Consider the following 23,265-nt stretch of genomic DNA (forward strand, 5'->3'; position numbering starts at 1 on the left):
GTTCAATTCCCAGAACCCAGGTAAAAATGGAAGGAGAGAACCAACTCTGTAAAGTTGTCCTCTGACCTATGTGAGTGGCCATGGTATATGTGCACCCATGTGTGTGTGCGTGTGCGTGCGTGCACATGCATGCATGCACACACACACAAATACATAAAGCAAGACAACTCAGAAGCAAGTAGACTAGAGCAAACTTTAAGAAACAGAGCCAGGGATGGTAGCTCATGCCTGTAATCACAGCACTCAGGAGGCTGAGGTATAAGGAGTGCTGTGAGTCTGAGGCCAGCATTAGCTATATCGTGAACTCTAGGTCAACCTGGAAGCAGAAGGAGCCCTATCTCAACAAAACAAAACAAAACAAAGCAAAACCACAAACAAACGAGAAGACATTTTTTGTATAAAGGAATAAAGAAAAAAAAATGAGTACGAAAGAAAAATCTTCTTTTATTCTCCCCTTTCCAGTTTCAGCTGTCTCACTACCCTCCTCTATCAGTTGCATCACTTGGCTCGACATATAGGTAGTAACATTGGCGATAGGCCTGTCCTTTGTTTTAATTGTGTCTGTGTAAGTTAAACTGTATCCTTCATTAATTAATCATTTCTGTGGTTTACTGTAGCTTACCTTCTATCGTTAAGTCTCGGCTTTTGCATAAACAGAAGTGAGAACTCCCCAGAACCTTTAAGGGGCAGGCAGAGAGGAGAAGGATGAATTGGTGACCCTGGGAACTTCAGATTGACTTATTATGTAAGATCTACATATCGTTAACTGGCTTAAAGCTATTGTGCTTTAAACCTGTGGTTAGATTGCTGGCTTCTGCTACTTGTGACTTGTGGAAGAAGGACATTGTTTGGAGAGAAAGGATCTCTTTAGATGAACAAATATATGACCCCAATGAGCAAGCACCATAGGCCATGCAGGACAGTGGAGCAAGGTGGGGAAAGCCTTAGACAGAATCATGGTGAGAAGGCAGTAGCCACCCACTTCTGCTATCCTGAAGACAGGCTGGCCCAACCCCTCTCCAAGTTCATGGTGAGGTTTATGAGGGCCAGTGCATTTGTGCTGCTCTGGATGTTTCCACAAATTGCTCTGTAGTTGTTTGTATTTGTTTTATTCCAACTGTTGCTCCAGGGACTTTCTGGCAACCAGACCTTCCAAGCCAGCTTGGAATCTCTTTGTTAATTGACTCAGGTCATGAAAAGAAACATCAATCCTGCTTCCTATGCTTGCCTGTTCCAGGACTAGACAAATCTCAGGCAGGCACCATAGGAAAAGCAGTAATGAGGTTCACACCCTCTGGTTTACAGTGCAGAACCAACCTGGTCAGGTGTTAAGTGCAGGGGTGAGGTGTGAGCCCAGCGGATGAGTAGACCCCCAAGAATGTCATTCCTTCCTGGTTCCTACTGGGACCAGCTTCTGTGCACCCCACCAGAGCCTGTTAATAGCATCCCAGTGACCCAAATAAATTCACAGGTATCTGTGACTCCCTGTGTTTTCACTTCACACCAACTCCACAGATACTGCTTAGCTTGAGAGAAACTTGACCTGAAGTCTCAGGGAGATTTTTCTTGTGAAGGTATTAGTTTTACCCCACTTTACAGAGAAACCAGAAGTTAGAAGAAGGCCACCATCACCGGGATGTAACAAATGTGGGTTGCTGTTGAAGCACATTTTTTGTTTCGTATTTATTATTAAAAGGCTATGGCAAAAGGCAACATCAACAGAGCAAAGCACTCATTGACTGTCACTGAACAGTCTCAGTAGCAGAGTTGCTAAGAAAGTGTTATATCAACTGTTGTGTGAAATTGAGTCCTATCTCCTTTGGTACAAGAGTTCATTTTGGGGCTGGAGAGATGGCTCAGCTGTTAAGAGCATCACCTGCTCTTGCTAAGGACCCAGGTTTGGTTCCTGGTACCTACATGATGGTTAGTAACTATCTGTAACTTCAGTTCTAGGGGATCTGATACCCTCTTCTGACCTCCATGGGCATTGCACAACATGGGTGCACTTACGTACATTCAAACACATAAAATAAAAATAATAAATATAATATTAAAAAAGAGTTCATTTCACCAGACTCTGATAAATTTTAATACTTTAAAATGGACCAAATTCAAGCATATATATATATATTTTTCAAACTAGGTTAGCTTTGAACTCATAGAGATCCACCTGTCTCTGCCTCCCAAGTTCTGGGCTTAAAGGCATGCATTACCATGCCCAGCTCCAAGTATTCTTTTCAAAAACAGGTCAGATGCTGGGTGTGGTGGCACACACCTTTAATCCCAGCACCTGGGAGGCAGAGGCAGGTGGATCTCTTTGAGTTTGAGGCCAGCCTGGTCTACACAGTGAGTTCCAGGACAGCTGCAGCTACAGGGAGACCCTGTCTCAAAAAGACAAAAACCAAAAACCAAACCAAAACAACAACAATAAAACAGGTCAGAACTTATCTAGCATTCTCTAGGCTCTGGGTTCCATTGCAGCATGCAAAAAATATTTACATAGATAAAATCAGGGCTCCCAGGTGTTATTGTTTATAAAGGGAGTTGAGTCACTAGTGGAAATCAGAAAACAGTTTATTTACAGGGTTTGGAAAAAAAATTGTCTCAAAATGTAATCCCATTGTAGGGTGTGGTCATGAGAGGGTGGTTGATGGAGGGAGAAGCCACAAATTAAAGCAGAGTTTTATTTTATTTCTATTTTACATGTTTGTGTATGTGTGTGCACATGTGAGTGGAGGCCAGAGGCCAATGCTATCTTCTTTAATGGTTCTTCACCTCAGTTTTTGAGACAAGGTGTCTGACTGGACCTGGAGCTCACATATTGGCTAGTCTGGCTGGCCAATGATCCCCAGAGATTCTCTCTTTCTTCTTCCTCTCCAGCTCTGGGATTACAGGCATGCACCAGCTCGCCTCATTGCCAGGCTTTTTATGTGGGTCCTGGGAGATCAAACTCAAGTTCTCATTCCTGCATGGCAAGCACTTCCTGACCAAGCCATCTCCCCAGGCCCCTATTTATTTCTACATTTTTTTTTTGGTCTTTTTGAGACAGTGTCTCCCTGTAGCCCCAGCTGGACTGGAACTCACTATGTAGACCAGGCTGGCCTCAAAGTCATTGAGATCTGCCTGCCTCTGCCTCCTGAGTGCTAAGACTAAAGGTGAGTGCCACTGCACCGGCTTTTTATTTCTAATTTTTTTTAAAGGTTGTACTGGTGTTTATCAGAAGGGAGGATGGGGGGGGTCTCCTTTCCTGAGATCCCCTTAACATAGTATTCTCCAAGCCTCTCCCTCGGGTGGGGGTCAGAAGGTGGTAAGCACAAGTCCCTAGTTGCAGCAGCAAGCAAGCCAAGAAAGGTAGAGGACAGATGTCTCCTCATGGCGGGCAAAGATCCAATCCATTCCTCCAAGCCTCTGCAGGCTCAGACGTCAATGGGCTCCTGACCCGGTTCCACTTTTTCGCCACAAACACCCTCTGTCCTGACAGGGTCACTAGCAGCATGTCTTCTCCAAAGACCACAGACAGGTGTTTGAAGGGGACAGTCATGCCATGGTGCAGCCAGAAGCCACAGGCTGTGCTGCCTGCTTATCATTCTTAAGGCCGCTGGATGACGCTAGCAGTGCACCTTCACTCAGTACCAGGTATTGGAGCTGGTCAGGGACTTACTCTAGCTCCTGGGTCAGTGCAGAAGTCATCGTAGCATTAGGTGCAGGGTGCTCCCTGCCAGCGAGGTAGCTTCTGGAGCCAGGCCCTATTTTTAATTTAAAAAACGATTTTTAATTTTAAAAATACTTTACCTATAATCTTTATTTTATTTTAAGGTGTATGACTGTATTGCCTGCACGTAGGTAAGTGCACCCCTGTTGTGCAATGCCCACAGAGGTCAGAAGAGGACACTGGATCCCCTGGAACTGGAGTTATAGACAGTAGTTAGCTGCCATGTAGGTGCTGGGAACCGAACCTGGGTCTTCTGCAAGAGCAGCCAGTGCTCTTTACTGCTGAGTCATCTCTCCAGCCCCTTAATTACATTTTTTTTAGTTAGCATATAAAATGATGGGTTTTATTGAGACATTTTTATACATATATATCACTGTACTTTGCTTATATTCATTCCCACCTCCCTTTTCCACGTCCCCTTGCTGGTCAGCCTAAAGCAGATTTAAGGGAAATATCAATTACTTTCAAGTCAACTGTAAAATAAGTTAACAAAATAGGGGACAATTAGGGAAATGTGAATATTGGATATTTGTTGACATTAAATAATAATAACAATAGAATATTAAAATCTAGGTGTAAGAATAATATTACACATGCATGTGGCCCCAGAACTGACCACAGAACTGCTGTGGGCCCACCACGACCTTGGTGAGCACTGGGCAAGCACTGGCATAGAGCCAGGATTGAAGGTCCAAGGAGACAGCCTTCTACTGGCAGCCCATTTAAAAGAACATGGCAGAAGAAAGCCTTTGCTTTTTGCCTGTTTGTTTTCACTCTTGCTGGTGAGTTTATTTATCCTGCTGCTGTTGCACTCTTTCACTGATATTAGAACAAACTTCTTCAGATTTCCAGTGTAGACTGAAGATGAGCAGCTCTCCAGGACTCTTCCAGGCCTTCAGCACCAGATTGGGACTGCTCAGATATCCAGCCCTGTAGACTGAGGAACTACCAAGTTCTCAGCCTCCATCCAGTATGAGACAGCCATTGTTGGACTACCTGGACTACAGATGTAAGTCAATTGTATTAGTTACTTTTCTTCTGCTGTGATAAAACACCAAAACAAAAAGTGACTTATGAAAGAAAGCATTTGTTTGGGCTTATGGTTCCTGAGGAATAAAAATCCACCATGGCCGGGAGGCACGGCTGCAGGCAACAGGCATGGCTCAGGAACAGGAAGCTGAGAGCATCCATCTTCAACAGCAAACAAGGAGTAGAGAGATCAAACTGGAAGTGGGGCAAGGTTATGAACTCTCAAACCTGCCCCCGTGCCCCAAGTGACATGCTTCCTCCAGCAAGGCCACAATTCCTAAAGGTTTCATTACCTCTCTTAACAGCATCACCAACTGAAGACCAAGTGTTCAAACACTTGGGCCTGTGGAGGATATTTCTCATTCAAACCACCAAACACCCCTTCAACAAATGGTGGCCTCGGAGGCTTTGACTGTGGCCACCACCCTCTTCATGACACCCCTGGATGTGGCCAAGGTCTACCTGAAGTCTCAGAGATACTAAGTAGCCAGGGAGCCAACACCTCCTGCCAGGTTCTGGAGTCTCTCCTGCATCAAATGGAAGTGCCTTCTATCTTAGAACAGTGTCCTGGAGCTGTACCTGTGCCCAGATGGTACTTGCTATACCATCTGTTTTTAGGTTCCTACCAGCTCCACTGACATCATGGATGGCTTTGTGGAGATTGTGAGGCTTGAGGTACCCAATGAAGGTGCTAGCTTCTGGCAACTACTTCACTCTTTATGAACAACTCAAAGTCTTCCTATGTAGTCAAGCCCTGACCTCTGATTGAATACCTATGGTGGCTGCTGGCCTGCCTGGGCTTAGTGACAGCCATTAGTCCCCTAGAGCTTGTGTAGCTCAGCATGTGTCATAACAGGAGCTAGCCAGCAGTGTCTAGCAGGCATGGATCAGGGGAGCTGGCACTCACTGTGACTGAACTGGGACTCCACAACCCTTTGAGATGTGCCTGCCTCAGCTCTGTACTGGTTCATTTGTGAGCTAGTGAAAAGCTGGCTAGTCTCAGACCGAAGGACCAGGCACCTGTGGGTATCAGCTTTTTGGCTAGTAGCATCTCACAAAGGTGGCTGCTACCCTGACTCTACCTTTGGTGTGCTGAAAATATAGCAGCAGGTTGTATTGGGAATAGTGAAGGGCCTGAGTGCGAAGACCTTGGCACTGACTCCAACTGGCTGCTGCTGTCAAGAATTCAGTTTGAATCTGGTACCAGGGACTCTTTGCAGCTTTCCTCCTGAGCATCATCAAAGCTTTAACCTCTCATGTGCCATCATGGTCAGCAATTACTAGTTCAGCAAAACCTTCCGGAGGCTCAACCAGGTACAGCCTCTGCGGGATTGAAAGAGGTAAGAAGCCACTCAGCTCTCACATAGGTAGAAGTGGGGGACTGAACCAAGTGCCTTAGTACTGAAGAGGGGCCATATGCCCTTCCCACCCTACTGGGTCACTCAGGCTGTTCTCACAGCTTGATTCTTCCATTTCCCTTTCCCAAGATTATCACTTTCCCACTCCTAGGTTCAAGACCAAATTGGACAACTGGCTCCTGCTTGCTATAGCATGCTGTACCTTGGCCCCATATCCTGGGTCAGGCTTGTCTCCCCATCTCTGCTCATTCCCTGTCTAAAGATGATGACCTTCTGTGCAAAGAAAGGAGAAAAAAGTATTGTGGTTATTTATTTTTTTAAAAAAAAACCATCATCTTTTAAGGGATATTATTACATATGAGGTTTTTTTAAAATTTATTCTTTTTATTTTATGTATATGAGTATATTGCCTGCATGTATGTAAGTGCACCCATGTCATGCAGTGCTGCAGAGGTCAGAAGAGGGCTTCAGATTCTCCTGGAACTGGAGTTAAGGACGGTTTGTATCCGCCATGTAGGTGCTGGGAATCGAACCTGGGTCCTCTGCAAGAGCAGTCAGTGCTTTTAACCACTGAGCCATCTCTGCAGCCCCACATATGAGGTTTTTATAGATGAAATGGTAAGATTTCTGAAATTTGTTTCAAAATAATCCAAAGGTTAGGATGGGGTTTAATTGTACGGTGGGTAAGGTGGGAAGGGAGGTAAGAGCTGAAATAAAATTGTCCTTGAATGATATTGTTGAAAAGGGGTAATGGGCTCAGTATAATTATCTGCTTCTCTGTATTGGTGATTTTTATTTACAAAGTTAAAAGTGAAAGATTTCAGTGGACACTTACTTCTAGTAGTTTTGTTTGGTAGGAGAGGGAAAAGGTACTGAAAATTCCCTCTTAAGCTGAACATACAATTTTTTACTCATATTAAATTTATGATCAGAGAAATTACATCAGGCTCTCTCTAATCTTATGATCTTCATATAATTCTAAGATTCTGTGAAATTATTATCAGCTAATATATTGGTCATAGTAATTATCAGTAATGGTCCCAGATGGCGTTGGAGAGATGCGGAAAAGGAAGGGACCAGTTGCTGACTTGTTTACTTGCACAAAGGCAAGGATGCAAACTGAAAACTTATAAGGACATGGTCAGGAGATGTGGGACTACAGAATGCTGTGTTCCTGGTACTTATCTGAACCTGGGTCCAGAGGATAGTTATAGCCTTTGTGGTAAAACTCATTTTAGAGAAGCTATAACATAGACCTAAAAATAATTCATGCCTTAGGCTGAACTTCCTATTACTTGTAACTAATATAATTGTATTAGTTATCTATGCTGTGTTACAAATAGCCCTCAAGTTTGGTGGCTGAAAAATCACAGGAGCATCAATCAGCCTTTATCTCTATCTGCATCTTGATCTGCAAGATGTGAGCAAGCAGTCTCAAACTGCCACCACCATGCCTTCACCATGTGGGACTGTCACCTCTTAAACTATAAACCACAATAAACCCTTCCTTTCTTAAGTTGCTTTGTGTCAAGGATTTTGTCATAATAAGAAGAAACTGATACAGTTTGGAGCTGTAGGTTAATGAAGACCCAGAGTACTGTAAGCAGAGCTTAATGATTATGGAGCATCTCTCAAAATGTTCTGTAACTGATAAGTCACCTGTCTTCTTATTCAGGGAGGCCATGGAGACCCCACCAGATGGACTACAAAGAGGAAGGTCAACACAGAGGAAACATTTCTGCCATGCTTCCAAGTGAAGCCAGCCATGGTCTAGGAGGTCCTTTGACCTATCTTCACATAGATGGAATTGGTAAAAGAAAGGAGCCAGGGGCTTCTCCCAAGCCCATGTATCCCCTGAGGAACAGATCCTCAAATGACCTTAAGAATAAAAATAAATTGGTTTATTTGAACCAACTGTATGGTCTTAAACACCCAAAAGGAAAGTACAACCCAATCAGTATATTTCTTTAAGAGTCCATGTGTATAGCTAAAGGCTACATAACAAGAAACAATGCCAGACAGGAGATACGTTCCTTTGAGTTGTTGGCCAGGGTGGCCCAAGAGACTCCCAGACAGTAACCCAGCATAGAACTGGGAAAATGAACAGCAGACCCCAATCTTACGTAAAGGAATGTTGGCAACTGATTGCTACTAGATGAGGAAGAGCTGATCTTCCTAAAACAAGGGACGCTAGATAGGCTGACTAGACTCAGTGGATGGACTAGCACTGGGGAATGGCTGGGGGCACAAATAACACAGAGGATAGTAACAGGGATGACAGAGTATATGGGCTCCATTGGGGGCAGCTATGGGAGGGTGTCATTGATGGGATGAGGGTATAAAAATGAATAAGATTGTTTGGGATGTTCTGTATGAAATACACACACACACACAAATCAATTTTAAAAAAAGAGAGACTCTAGATAGGCTGAATAGACCTCAGTGGATGGACTTGCACTGGGGAACATCTGGGGACACAGACTTGACACATTAGACCTTAATACGAATGACAGAGTATAAGGGTTCCAGTGTGGGAGCTATGGGAGGGTGCCAGTGGAGATGGGGTATAAAGATGATTAAGATTGTTTGAGATGTTCTGTATAAAATACACAAAAATTCAATATAAAAGGAAAAAAATAATTAAAAAAGAAAGGAATGGACTAAGTTCTCTGGAGGAGGAAATTTCAAGACATCACAGCATTCAGGCAGTGTCATGGTTATGGCTCACTTATCCAGGTTTACTTGTGAAAGAGGGCACCAAATGAAGCAGATTGATGCAGATTGATGAGGAAAGGAGCAAGAGTGAGTTTAAAGTCAAGGACAAAGTTGGTGTGGGTGAACCATCTGTAATTGTTAAAGAGATTAGAATCAATAAAGAGAAAACACAGACTTTGCACTGAGACAAAGAAGAAAGCCTTGAGGGTCAGACCCCACTCAAAGAAAGCTCCAAAGTGTAACAACACAGATTCCTTTGAAAGCTCCTGAAAAGATAGAGCCTTCGATACCCTGCTGGAAAATGGCTGCCTAGGGGAGTGATTTCCCAGATTATATGTTGAAGACACACAGATGCTGCCACAGTAGTGGCCCAAGGGACCAGGTTATATCTCAAGTTGACAGCAGAACACATCATCCATGTGCTTCTGGTTTTGTAGGCATGCAGGATACAAGAATGAGATGGTCATGGAGGCTTCGCACAAAGGCTCTAGAAAGTCAGTGAGGCCAAGCATTGTGTGGCTGGGCAGGAATCCCCACATAAGGCCCTGAGAGGCCATTGCTTGAAGCACTGAAGGTGAAGCATATCTAGTAATAGAGACCTCAGTCTACTGAAGATGCCAGGACCACGAACATTTGCTAAGGAAAGTTGTAGGCACTGAGAGATCAGGCCCAAGAGAGAAGTTACAGAACTGGAGGAGTTGGACCACCATGCTGTTGGCATTCATATGATGCTACCAAGTGCCCAGATGCATGATTCGTCCTGCTGAAAGATTTTAGTCTTGTTTTGTCTGATCATTCCTTGCTGTGCCCCCATTTTTCTGTTTAGAATGGGAATGTTTACTCTGTGGCATTGTATATCAGGAGTATGTGCCTTCTTTTTTTTTTTCCATTTTATTTTACAAGGGCTCACAGTTAAGTTTGTTTTCAGTCTCAGAAGAGACTTCAGACCTTTGAACAGTGTTGGAACTGTTAAGACTGTGGGACTTCTCGGATATGGTACAAATACATTTTGCATTATGAGATGCACACAAGACTTTGGGGGTTAGGCATGAAACGTTATGGTTTAAAATGATGTTTTTGGGTGGCAAGTTGGCATAAGGTGAACTTATGATGGTTAATTTTGGGTGTTAACTTGATTGGATTAAGACATGCATTTGTGAGGCACAGTTTTGGGCATTGTCAGTGGGGGGCCTTTCCAGGGAGGATTAACTGAAAAGGGAAGGCTGGTCCTCAAGTGGGTGGCACCATCCCACGGGCCGAGAAGAATATGAAAGGGAAAGGAAAAAGCCAGATGATTGTGGGCATTCATCTCTCTCTGCTTCCTGATTCACCTTGATGTGAGCAAGCAGTTGGTCGCACTCTCAATCTGTAATCCAAAGGAAATGCTTGCTCTGAAATGACTCTTTCTATTCCCAGTCTCTGAGGATCAGGAATCTGGGTGTAGTTTGGCAGGAATGTTCAGATTCAAGTGTCTTACAAGGCTTAAGCCAAGGTGTTGTCTAGGACTGTGATCATCTGAAGGCTCAAACTGGGAGAATATATCTCAAATTTCATTCATGTGGCCATTGGCAAGCCTCAAATCTGATTCTAAGCTCACTCACGTGAGCCTCTCCTTGGGGCTGCTCATGTCTTTGCACATGGCTGCTTCCGGGGCAACAGGACCCATTGAGAGCCTCACATAGAAGCCCCAGTTCTGTCACAGCAACTTTGGAAGTGGTGCTGCATTCCATTGTTTATAAGGGAGTCACTAAATCTAGCTAAGGTGACCAACTCATCTCCCTTTCCCCAGAACTTTGCTGCTACTAACACAAAAGTCCCAAATCTTGGGAACACTCTCAGGGATAGACAAACCAGCTTTTTTGGTTATTTTCAATCCAGTTTATCCTCAAAAGGAGGATTTATACATGGTTGTGAATACTAAGATATGGGATCGCTGGAGTCATCTTGGGGCCACCTGTCATAACCACTTCTCAAGACGTATTGTTTCCTCGTTCTTGAAAAATAAGGCTTTGCACTACTTGTGGTTTGTATATCAGATTAAATGCCTTAGTTTTATTTTATTCTATTATTTTTAAAAGATTTTTATTTTAAGTGTGTGTGTGTGTATGTGTGTGTGTGTGTGTGTGTGTGTGTGTGTGTGTGTGTTCCCACAGAAACCAGAGGTGTTGGATCCCCCAGGAACTAGAACTGCAGGTGGTTGTGAGGTACCCAATTTGGTTGCTGGGAATTATACTCAGGTCCTCTGTAAGAGCTAACCACTAAGCCATCTTTCCATCCCCTCGGTTATATTTTTAACCTCTCTGTCTCTGTCTTTCTGTCTTTCCATGTCTGTCTCTGTCTCTGTCTCTGTCTCTCTCTGTCTGTTCATGAGTGTGAGTGTGGGTGCTTGCATACTATGATCCATGTATGGAGGTCAGAAGACAGCCTCAGATGTTGGTCTTTTCCTTCTACTTTGAGACAGGGGTCTCGTGCTCATTGTTGCTTATACCAGGCTACCTGGCCTGTGACCTTCCAGGGCTTCTCCTGTCTCTGCCTCCCACCTCACTATAGTAGTGCTGGGATTATAGACATGCGCTATGGTGTCCAGCTTCGTGTAGGTTCTGGGGCTCCAAACTCAGGTCTTTTAAATACTGAGCCGTCTCCCAAACCCAAGACCTCATGTCAAAATTAATTAAATAATATGTTAGCCTATTTCAGAAATATAACTTTATAGAGGAGCAGGACTAATGAGATTTATTATGTATATACATTCTGCCCCCCTAGCTTGTCATTTCAAAGCATGTACCAATGTTGGTGTGCTAGTCCTGTCTTTTGATTTCTAGAATTCTTGGCCAGACTTACAACCTGCTTCTCTTTTGAAAAACAAGGTTTCTGTTGCTGTCTCTAAATATAAAGGTACCATCCTTTGTGTTTGACTTTATACATTGTATCATATATACAACACTGAATTCTGCTCTTCCTATTAATATTACAGACTTTTAATATCTTTTTAGAAATTCTCTACTGACATATTTTAATGGCTGTATTTTTTCAGTTAAGCGAATATATATATATGTATTTCCCTTATAATTTGATATTTTAAATTAAAATTTTATTAATTTAATTAATATAAATTAGTCATTATTTTAGAAGATATTTAAAATTTAAGATTTTTTAGTCTGCCATTTTTAAATTGAATTTTTACAATTTTCATACACTATAATTTGATGGAATTTAGATTCCTTCTCCTATCCACACCTCTCCTTATTGCCCCATGCTTAATTTAGGGTAATCTATTATGTATCTATTAAGTCCTCTAATTGTGTCCCCAAATGTCCTTCGCTGTGTGTCCCTCCACTGGAGCCTGGTTAACCTACCAAGAATCCCATCCTTGAAAGAGACTGTTTCTCCCTTTCCAAGCAGCTATTGGTTGTCCAAATTTTCTTTAGTTGGGTTGAGGTTTCTGGCCTACTTCCCCATGTCTATGCTGGGATTTCATCTGATTTAAACTTGCATGGGATTATGTTAGGTCACACAATTTGCTGTGAGTTCATATGAGTAATGCGCAGCTGTCTAAAAAACTGTTTCCTTGTGGTCATTAGGCATCTCTGGCCCCTTCTTCCGCAATGATCCCTGAGCCATGGGAGGCAGAAGTTTGATATAGGTATCAGAATTTTAAGATTTTTATTACTTTAAAAATTTATGCATATGTAGTTGGGCATGGTGGCACATGCCTTTTTTTTTTTTTTTTTTTTGAGACAGGGTCTCCCTGTAGCCCCCGCTTATCTGGAACTCGCTATATAGACCAGGCTGGCCTCGAACTCACAGAGATCCACCTACCTCTGCCTCCCAAGTGCTGGGATTAAAGGCATATGCCACCACGCCAGCACATGCCTTTAATCCCAGCACTTGGGAGGTAGGTGGATCTCTGTGAATTCAAGGCCAGCCTGGTCTACATACTGAGTTCCAGGCCAGCTGGGGCAACAAGGAGACACTGTTTCAAAAAAAAAAAAAGAAAGAAAAAGAAAGAAAAAGAAAAAAAGGTATTAGGAGAAAGCATTATGGGAATTCCTAGCACGAAGCATGAATGGGTTAATGAAGGGAGGTTAGTTTGAAGAAGAATTTGTTGTTGTTGATGCAAACTGGATTTTTTTTTTTTTTTTAGGCTACAAATGCTCTTTATGTTTGTTTTAGCAACTATATTGAAGCCATGCAAAATCCCATTAAGCCTTTATTTTATTTTATTTTATTTTTGTCTTTTTGAGACAGGGTCTCCCTGTAGCCTGAGCTGTCCTGGAACTCACTATGTAGACACCTGCCTCTGTCTCCTGAATGTTGGGACTACAGGTGTGCGCCACCACGCCCGGCTTAGGCCTTTATTTTTAAAAATATTTTATTTATTTATTATTTCTATTTTATGTGTATGAGTGTATTGTCTGCATGTGTGTAAGTGCACCTGTGTCATGCAATGCCACAGAGGTCAGAAGAGGGCGTCAGATTCTCCTGGAACTAGAGTTAAGAATGGTTCATAGCTGCCATGTGGGTGCTGGGAATTGAACCCCATCCTCTGCAAGAGCAGTCAATGTTCTTAACCGCTGAGCCATCTCTGCAGCCCCAGGCCTTTTTTTTTTTTTAATTTAAACTTTTCATTTTTTTGAGTAATTTGTGAGCACTAATCTTATCAGTACTATATTTACATCATTTCTACCCCTTCCTCTCACCCTTCTTCAGCTTTTCCTGACATTTCTCCCCCACTCCCTCTCAAATTCATGGCCTTTTCTATAATTACATATATGCACATACATGTATAATCTACTGAGTCCATTTAGTGTTACTCATATATGCGTGTGCTTAGGGCTGACCACTTAGGATTGGCTAACCTATCAGGGAGCTCGTCCCTGGAGAAAACTGATTCTCCCTCTTTCAGCAGCCACTGATTGTCTGTAGCTCTTCATCTAGGAATGGGACCTTGTGAAATTTCCCTCATCTACATTGGTGTTGTCATTTGTTATTCAGGTCTTGTTTAATTAACCATGTTTTTGAGGTTTCATGGTGCAGCTCCCCTGTCATGTCTGGAAGACACAATCTAGCAGCAGGAGTCCTGGTCCTCTGGCTCTTTTGCCCCCTCTTCTGGGGTGTTCCCTGAGCCTTAGGTGTAGGGGTACCAGCTGGGGCTAGGCACCCCATAGTCACTTATTCTGTACATATTGTCTAGCTGTAGATCTCTGTAATAGTCTGTTGCAAAAAAGAACTTTCTTTGATGAGGGATGAGAACTACACTTATCTGTGGGTATAAGGATAAATATTTAGAATACAGTTAGAAATTATATTCATTTAGGAAAATGGCATGGGAGTAGTGGGATTTCTCCCAGGCCTATGACCTCTCCAGTCACAGGTATTTAGCTAGGTTTATAGTACCAAGTATGAGTTCCCTTTTAGTGAGTGGTCCTTAAGACAGCTGGTGGTTATACCCTAGATAAAAGTGCCACTATTATTACTATTGGGGATATCTTGCCAGGCTGGTCATTGTCATGATGCACAGGTTTTTCAAAAAATATTTTTATTTATTGTTTTAATTTGATGTGTATGAGTGTATTGCATGTATGTAAGTGCACCTATGTCGTGCAATGCCACAGAGGTCAGAAGAGGGCATCCCTGGAATGGGAGTTATGGCTGGTTGTTAGTCATCATGTGGGTGCTGGGAACTGAACCAGGGACCTCTGCAAGAGCAGCAATGCTCTTAACTGCTGAGCTCTCTCTCCAGTCTGTGATTCGCAGGTTTTACAGCTGGTCGTGACTACTGATTGCTTTTCTCCATTGGCAGCTTGCATCTCACCTTCCAGTACTGTGCTGAGAAAGGGTATTTGATCCAGGCTTGGAGGAATAGGGGAGGCAGGCATGTGAGGAGCTGAGTGAGACTATTCTAGGTCAAGGGAATAGAGTGGTCAGAGGTCCTGGGGGAAGGAAAGGCTTAGAATGTTCAAGGAGCTGAAAGATGACAAAGTGGCTTCAGTACTGTAGGAAAGGGGCAGAAGGAGGAGATGTGAAACTAGAGGGGAAGAGAGGAGCGTTTTCCTGGACTTTCTAGAAGTAATGGTTTTGAACTTTGTCCTAAAGACAGTGGAGTGTTGTGGTAAACACAGAAGAGACATAAACTTAGTCTGGTTTCCCCAGAAGATGACTAAGTCCAAGTAGTCTTGTTGAGAGGCTGTATAAGAAACATCAATAAGGAAGCAGAGAAGTGAGGCAGGGCAGGGAAGAAAGCAATCAAGGATGAATTGTAGTTCAACTTTCACTGTGGACAACTGGAACTTAATCCCTTTGGTGCACTCAGAGGGGCATTCTAGAAGATGCCCATCAAGGTATCTCACCTTAGGGGCATGAAGACTGGGGCATTTCCCGCCATCCTTTCAGACATTGCTTGCAGTGGATGAGGAGGTGCCTGTAGGTGTAAGGGTAGAAAAAGCAGCTCTGCAAACAGAGAGAACCTTCTGCCAAAGACATGGGTTCTGACATGTGGACATGAGGTGGGTGAGCCCTGAAAGGTAAGGTTAGGGATATATGGGCTGTGGTCCAGGGGAGGAGTCAAGATTTCCCCTTGACTCCTTCAGTGAATAAAACTGAAGCAGGCCGGAATGAAAGAGGGAGGCCACCTTAGAGACAATTTCAGTGGTCCGGGTGGGAGGTGTCAGAGACTTGTTCAAACAGGTGATTGAGGGAGATGAAGAGGTGACTTCAGATTCATGTTGGGCATAACATTTTTACCTTGGTGATGATTTGGACGTGGGACACAAGAGAGAAGGGAACTCAAGAGTGATTTCTGGATTGAGTATCTGAGGGGGTGATGATGCCATTTACTGACATGGGAATGAGTTGGGTTTTACTTAGGTTTCATTCCCAGGTGAAGTCTGTGTGTGTGTGTGTGTGTGTGTGTGTGTGTGTGTGTGTGTGTGTGAAGGGAGTGCAGGCAAAGGAGTTGAAGGCATGTTCAGGGGCATTGCTAGGACTGGGACTGTAAACTCATAGGAAAATGAAGGCGGAATGGACAGCTTGTCAGGGACAAGATGGAGAGTCAACTGTTGGGGTACCAGGGAAACTGAGCTGGAAGAATTGGAGTGCGCTCTCCAATCCACTTGGTACTACAGCTCCTGGCACATAGCGAAAACTCAGTGCATATCTTCCTTCCTTCCTTCCTTCCTTCCTTCCTTCCTTCCTTCCTTCCTTCCTTCCTTCCTTCCTTCCTTCCTTTCCTTCTTTCTCTCTCCCTTCATTCCTTCCTTCCTTTTTTGAGACAGGGTCTTCCTATGTTGCCCAGGTCCATCTCTAACTCTTTAAAAATTATTTTAATTTTTTTGTTATTTTATATGTACAAGTGTACTGCCTGCGTGTATGTTAGTGCACCCGTGTCATGTAAAGCCTGTGGAGGTCAGAAGAGAGTGACAGATTCCCCTGAACTGGAGTTACAAATGGTTGTTAGCCACCATGTGGGTGCTGGGAATTGAATCTGGGTCCTCTGCAATAGCAGCCAGTGCTCTTAACCATTGAGCCATCTCTCCAGCCCCTGATCACTAACTCTTGATCCTCCTGTCTACTTCCTGAGTCCTGAGATTACAGGTATATATCACCAGACCTGAATGACTCATCTTTTTTAATGATTCTACCTCATTTCTCCAATCTGAACATAAGAACTTTTCTGACGCTAGTCACTGGTGGAGAATACACAAGATAGTTGCTACTCATGAGTCCTGGAGTCCTGTTATGCTGTGAGAGGTTGAATGGATTGAGTTTAATCTTACATTTCATTCATTAAATTCATTTATTTACTCATCCACCTATCAATAAAACCTTGCTGAATACCTACTATGTGCCTATCCCCTGGATCGTGGGTTTTCAGATAATGAAATGAATGGATGAGTAAATGGTCAGAAAAGTTTTGCTCATTAAAGAGCTACAAATAGTACCTGACTATCTGGACATGAACTTTTTGGCTCTCTGCCCTTCAAATGCAGTTATATTGAGATGAAAGAGGGGAAAAAACCTTTATTCTTTTGCCTGCTGTGTTGTTTTAAAATTTTATAAAAAAGTACAATGCCTTGAAGAGGTCCAGGCAGAAATAAATCTTTCTATGGTGTCTAAAAATGGACAGACCCATCTCTCTAGAAGCCGCTGGGGGTCAGCCGTCGTGCCCCACAAAGGCAGTGGGCAGAGTCTCCCCTGTTATCATTTTTAAGGCCACTGCAAGTTGTTATTATTATTATTTTTTAGTTTGGTTTTGCCTACTGCCAAACCTTTCTCAGAATCTGTGTGGTGTTGGTCTTCCACTAGAGACAGGGACTTGGTGAGTTGAATCCCATTTATTTTGCTTTCCTCAACTGCCTTCCCCCTGGCAATACGTGCAAAGGAAATCTCTCCAGTTGAGGCAACAGGCTTGCAGGTGTTGTGGCATCGATCTTTTCCTCTGTTGCATTCAGCAGGTTGAAGGGGCTGGTCTCATAGGTATTCACTGAGCTCTGGCACATGGGGTGCACAGTAGATGTCCAGCCAGTTCTTGTTTGACTGATGAATTTTTATAAATCCCATTAAGGCTAGGATTGTGCCTTGTGTCCCCAGCACCTGTTACAGACCTCCTACTTTATAGGTGTTCAATGAAGATGTGTATTGAATAAAGGCATGTTACTGAGGAAAGTTGAGCTTTGTAAATTCAAAAGTGTGCCCTAGTGTTGTCTCATTTCTTTAAAGAAAAAAAATTCCCCCCTCCCCTCTCTACACAGTCAACACAGCACAGTTCTGTGACAAGATGTGTGTGTGTGTGTGTGTGTGTGTGTGTGTATGTGTGTGTATAAGAACTATTTTGATGCTAGTCACTGGTGGAGAATACACAACTATATAGTTCTCTACCATATAGTGGAGAATACTCACTGTATAGTTCTCCAGCAGAGCCCAGCTGGGTGGCCTCTAATTCAGTACTGACACTATCTACTTGGAGATAGCAACAGATCCGATAGGTCAAGGGCTCCATCCCACAAGACAGATCTCCTACTTCAGATGCCACTTGCCAATAATAAGTTGTCACCATACTTCTGACTAGCTGACTTTAAATTGGGGTTCCTACTATCCTTCCTTGGGCTTAATTTGCTAGGATGGTTCACAGAACTCAGGAGAACATATGCACTGGCTTATTATAAAGGCTGCTATAAAGGATGTAAAGAGCCAGATGGAAGAGATGCACAGAGCAAGGCATGAGGGAAGGGCCAGGAAGCTTCTGTGTCTCCTACATGGCGCCACTGTCTAGGATACCCACAAGTTCAGTCACTCCCAAGCTCATCAAAGCCTCATTGTTGAAGTGTCTTCATGGAAAGTAATTTCTGTCTCCTTCACCCCTCCTTAGTGGTGAGTGGCTGGGATGGAAAGTCTCAACTTCCTTGTCTCTTTTTTTTGTCAGCTGCCTCATTCTGAGGCTATCTAGGAGATGCACCCTGCTGTTACCTCTTTATGATTAAGTCAAGTGCCAAAGTGTGGGGAAAAAGGACTCATTATGAGTAGTGAAAGACATTCCTGCCACTCAAGGTTTTGGGAGCAACAGGTCTGTGGGCAAAGACCAAATCTGTTTCCTTTATGCTATAATACCCTTCTAGTTTTGAACAATAAGATGAAATATGAGATTAGCCTACTTCTGCTTGTGTTCTGCATATTTTGGGTGAACATGGGGAAGGAAGCTCTTATTGACCAACACACTGATCTAATCTGTTCTTCCGCTGCTTCAGCCAAGTCATTGAGATGAAAGACCTGGGTCAGGGGTTACTTTTTGCCTTCATTCAAAACTCCCAGGACTCAAAGGACAGAGAGAAGTGGTAGCCAGTGACAACTGGACAGTCGGGAACCCAGTCCACATGCATTAGTCCAGGAGACCAGTGAAGAGCAGAATCATGTCCTGAGTTCGAGAGAAGCTCCACTGGCGTGGGGCTGGCAGTTATGTCTTGACTCAGGAAATTCCTTCTGTGGAGAAGGGCTTTTTTTTTTTTTTTTTCTGGTCTCATCTTCTAGCCCCCTTGACTTACCTCCCAGGAGAAGATGGATGACTCAGTAGGATGATGAGATTAGCAGAGGGAAGGATGCTCTGTGCCTGTTTCTCATTTGGGACTGTCAGCAGGGGTCATTTTGCTTGGCTTCCTCATTCTCACACAAGGCAGCTTACTGCATGCATTTAGTGCTGCGTGGGACTGGGTGGACTTTTGGATTAGAAACACATTTTTTTTTTTTTTTTTTGAGATAGGGTCTCACTGTGTAGTCCTGGCTGGCCTGGAATTCACTATGTAAATCAGGCTCCCAAGCGGGCCTTGAACTCACAGAGATCCACTTGCCTCTGTCTTCTGAGTACTACAATTAAAGGCACGTACCTCCACATCAAGCCTAGACATATATTCATTTTTTTTTTTTTTTGAGACATGGTCTCTCTGTAGCCTCAGGCCCAAGCCTGGAACTAGTTAAGTGGACCAGGCTGGCTTCCAGCTCACAGAGATCTGCCTGCCTCTGCCTCCCTGGTGTTGGAATTAAAGAATTCTATTAAACACCTGCCTGCAGCTTTCCTAGCCTTTGTGAGCACTGGGGAGTATGATCTCAATCTACATTTATTTGCCTCCTGAAACTCTCAATTGCTGCCAAGTTTGGTGGAGAAGGATCTCCCTCAAAACCTGGCAGCTGGGGTTTAGTGGTTGGGTGGGGGTGGGAGTGGATCTGGTTGAAAGGGCGGAGACAAGTGACAAGCAGGTGGTATTTCCTGGCTTGGTTCTTACACAGTGTGTAGGGAGCAAACCCCATATTCTTTCCAGGACTCCCTACATGGAGACTGCCCTAGGCCTCCACCTATGTCATGGGGAATCATCCTTTACTGTGGCTGTTTTGCTGCAGCCTCTGCAGGTCTTTCCCCAGCCTTCTCCACCTGATACTACTGTGGGATAGTGGTACAGACCTCTAGGAAGACAGTAGGATGAGGGCAGTCACTAGGGATCTCCTTCAGTTCTATCTTTCCTTAAGGTAAAGAAAGGGACATTTCCTCAGCAAGCAGATGTGCTGAGGCACATGTTTCCTTACAGTAAATTCTATTCTCTGGAGTACATGGTTCTTGAAGCAAATAAAACTCTTCACAAGATATATCTGGTAACTGACCAAGCCATGTCTGAAGTTTCTCTCTCTCTCTCTCTCTCTCTCTCTCTCTCTCTCTCTCTCGATGCAAACATGATATTCAATAGAAACTATACTTCAAATTTTGAATTTTGTCAGGTGTGGTAGTACAGGCCTGTCATCTCAGTACTTGAAAGGCTGAGGCAGGAGGATCAGGAGTCCAAGGCCAGCCTGACTATGTAGTGAGATCCTGTCTTCAAAAAAAAAAATCTTGAATTTTGATGTCTCATAGAGGCAGGGCAACAGTGAAAAGCCACAGTCTCTGGTCATAAGACTCTGCAATGTATTAAATGTAAGTTAGACAGTATGTACTAAGTACATTTTTTCACTTAGAATATTTTCGGTTTATGATGGGTTTATCAGGATATAACCCGAACGTAAGTTAAGGAACCCAATTTACCAGATTTGAGCCCACTTCACACCCAGGGACTGTCCCATATGGCTCAGAGACCCAGGTAAGTTACTATCCCCCAATTCAGGTCACCCCAAAAGTCCCAGACTTACCAGACCTCAGCCCACTCCCCACTAGGGACTCTGTAGCTGCTATTCCAGTTGACTAGGAGACCCAGGGCCCTCCCTCCCTCGGGACTCACTAGAGCCCTGTCAGCTGCCTGACCACGATTCTCCAATTGCCCCATGACCAGTCTACACAACCAGGGGGACCTTGTTCCAGGTTCCTTGACCAAGTAACTTCAGGCACCAGACTATAGCTGACAGACAGAGTTGGAATAGAAGTCATAGCCATAAGTTCAGAAGACACAAGAAATTGACATCCCAACTCGTGATGAATTAGAACCCTCTGAACATTGTAACCCCTCTGCTGCAAGAAGAAAGATGACTTGAAAAAGAAGAAAGAAAAACTCAGCCAACAAACTCCAGATATACAAATCCCAATGCAGAAATAAAAACAACACAAAAACCAACATAGTGTGTTTCCTCCAAAAAAATACAAATCTCATAGCAATGGCCCTAATGAAAATAATCGGGAAAAAGTAGACAAAGACTTCCAAAGGATGATTGTAACTATACTCAGACAACTCAAAGAAGACAAAAGAGATGAATAAAACAAGGTTTCAATTTAAGACATGAGAACAGAGTTTAAATTACTGAAGAAAGTCCAAGCTTAAATAATGCTAGAAATGAAAAACTTAGTAAGTCAAATAGAAACCTCAGTGGAAAGCCTCACAAACAGAATGGATCATGTTGAAAACAGAGGATCAGGATGGAAGACAAAGTAGAGGAACCGGATCATTTCGTAAAGGTCAATGAGAATTTAAGAAAAAAAAGGAGTGGAACATGAGAGAGCTCTGGTACTGTGAGAAGACGTAGCCTTTGAATTATGGGTATAGAAGAAGAAGAATACCGTAGTGAAAGCATAGAAAATGCATTCAGTAAAATCCTAGAAAATTCCTCAAACCTAGAGAAAGACATACACATCTAGGTACAACAGGCCTACAGAATGCCAACTGGACAGTGCTAGAAAAGAAATTCTCCACAACAGACGTATAATCAAAACATTAAAAACACAGGGCAAGCTGGGCCTGGTGGCTTAATCCCAGCACTTGAGAGGCAGAGACAGGCAGATCTCTGTGAGTTCAAGGCCAATCTGGTCTATATAGTGAGTTCCAGGTCAGGTGGGGCTACAGGGAGACCCTGTCTCAAAAAGATGAAAACAAAACAAAACAACAACAACAAAAAAACACAGGGTAAAAGAAAAGAAACGGCATTAAAAGTTTAAGAGAGAGGGCTGGGCGTGGTGGCACATCTTTAATCCCAGCACTCGGGAGGCAGAGGCAGGCAGATCTCTGTGAGTTCGAGGCCAGCCTGGTCTCCATAGAGAATCTGGGCCAGCTGCAGCTACAAGGAGACCCTGTCTCAAAAAGACCAAAAAAAAAAAAAGTTTAAGAGAGAAACATCAAGTCATTTATAAAGGCAGGGCCATTAGAATAATACCTGATTATTTGACAGAACCCTTTAAAGCCAGAAGGGCCTATAAATATGTATTCCAAGTTCTAAAAGCCAACTATTAACCTAGGCTATGATACCGAGAGAAGTCAAGGAGCCCTATATACTTACCTATCAGTATGTTATTTTTATTTCTACACATACATATGCTATCTACATATATACAATAATACTACATATATAAATAGCACTCTGGTGGTAAGAGGACACAAGCTGAAGGCCATTCTGGACTACAGCAAGTTCCAGACCAACATAGGCTATAAAAAACTATCTCTATATCTCTATCATCTATATCTGTATACACACAAAATGATATATATACACATTGTATTTATTTGTTATAGGATTTAATGCTTCAGATAGATACACATATGCTCAAAGAAGCTTGTATACACATATATTTTCTATGTATAATAGAGCAACACTTTCTCTCTAAGAAGTCTTTAAAACTCACTGTTGGGCTCTTAGAGATGGCTTAGCAATTAAGAACACTTACTATTCTTGCAGAAGACCCAGGTTTGGTTCCCAGCACCTGCACGGTGGATCACAACTGGCTGTAACTCTAGTTACTCAGGATCTGATGCCTTCTTCTGGCCACTTCAGGGATTTGAGCACACATGGTGCACATAAACTCACTCAGGCGCGCACGCACACACACACACACACACACACACACACAAAACAACAACAACAACAAAAATACATTTTTTAAAAAAAACTTGATGTCAAGAAAAAAGAATCTCTGCTTCCTTGTCACCATGAGGTGAATAGACTTTGCCACATGCTCCTGCTATCATGATATTCTGCCCCATCTCAGGCCCCAAAACACTGGATCCAACTAACCTTGAAAGTATAAACCAAAATAAGTGTTTCTGAGAGAGAGTGAGAGAGAAAGAGAGAGAAGTACTATTTCCATATTTCTCCTGTCCTTAAGGTTTCCTTCCTTCCTTCCTTCCTTCCTTCCTTCCTTCCTTCCTTCCTTCCTTCCTTCCTTCCCTCCCTCCCTCCCTCCTTCCGGTTGCTAGGTACGGTTCTTTAAAAAAGAAAAAAATTCGGGGTTGGTTGGGGATTTAGCTCAGTGGTAGAGTGCCTGCCTATCGAGCACCCTGGGTTCGGTCCTCGGCTCCAGAAAAGAAAAAAAGAAAAATCTCCCTTTACTCCCAGATGGCCTGGAACCGACCTTCCTCAATTAGTGAGGTAGTGAGTACTGCTGGCTGGTGTTTTTTTGTTTTTTTTCATAGCTGTCGGGAGTCGAGTTCTTAAGGCTTACTTGAGCATCACCTCCCTGTAGCCCCAGCTGTTCTGAAACTCACTACATAGAACTCA

General features: G+C 43.3%; 2 pseudogenes; one reads left to right on the forward strand and one right to left on the reverse strand.

Annotated features, from left to right (window-relative positions):
* Window positions 1-3,370: 3,370 nt before the first annotated feature.
* LOC103741847 lies at window positions 3,371-3,690 on the reverse strand (annotated as a pseudogene).
* An 884-nt stretch (window positions 3,691-4,574) lies between these two features.
* On the forward strand, window positions 4,575-6,076 carry LOC115071982 (annotated as a pseudogene).
* Window positions 6,077-23,265: the final 17,189 nt, after the last annotated feature.

This window comes from Nannospalax galili, unplaced genomic scaffold (assembly GCF_000622305.1).
Source record: "Nannospalax galili isolate Female #2095 unplaced genomic scaffold, S.galili_v1.0 scaffold761, whole genome shotgun sequence".
In the NCBI taxonomy this organism is placed as follows: domain Eukaryota; kingdom Metazoa; phylum Chordata; class Mammalia; order Rodentia; family Spalacidae; genus Nannospalax; species Nannospalax galili.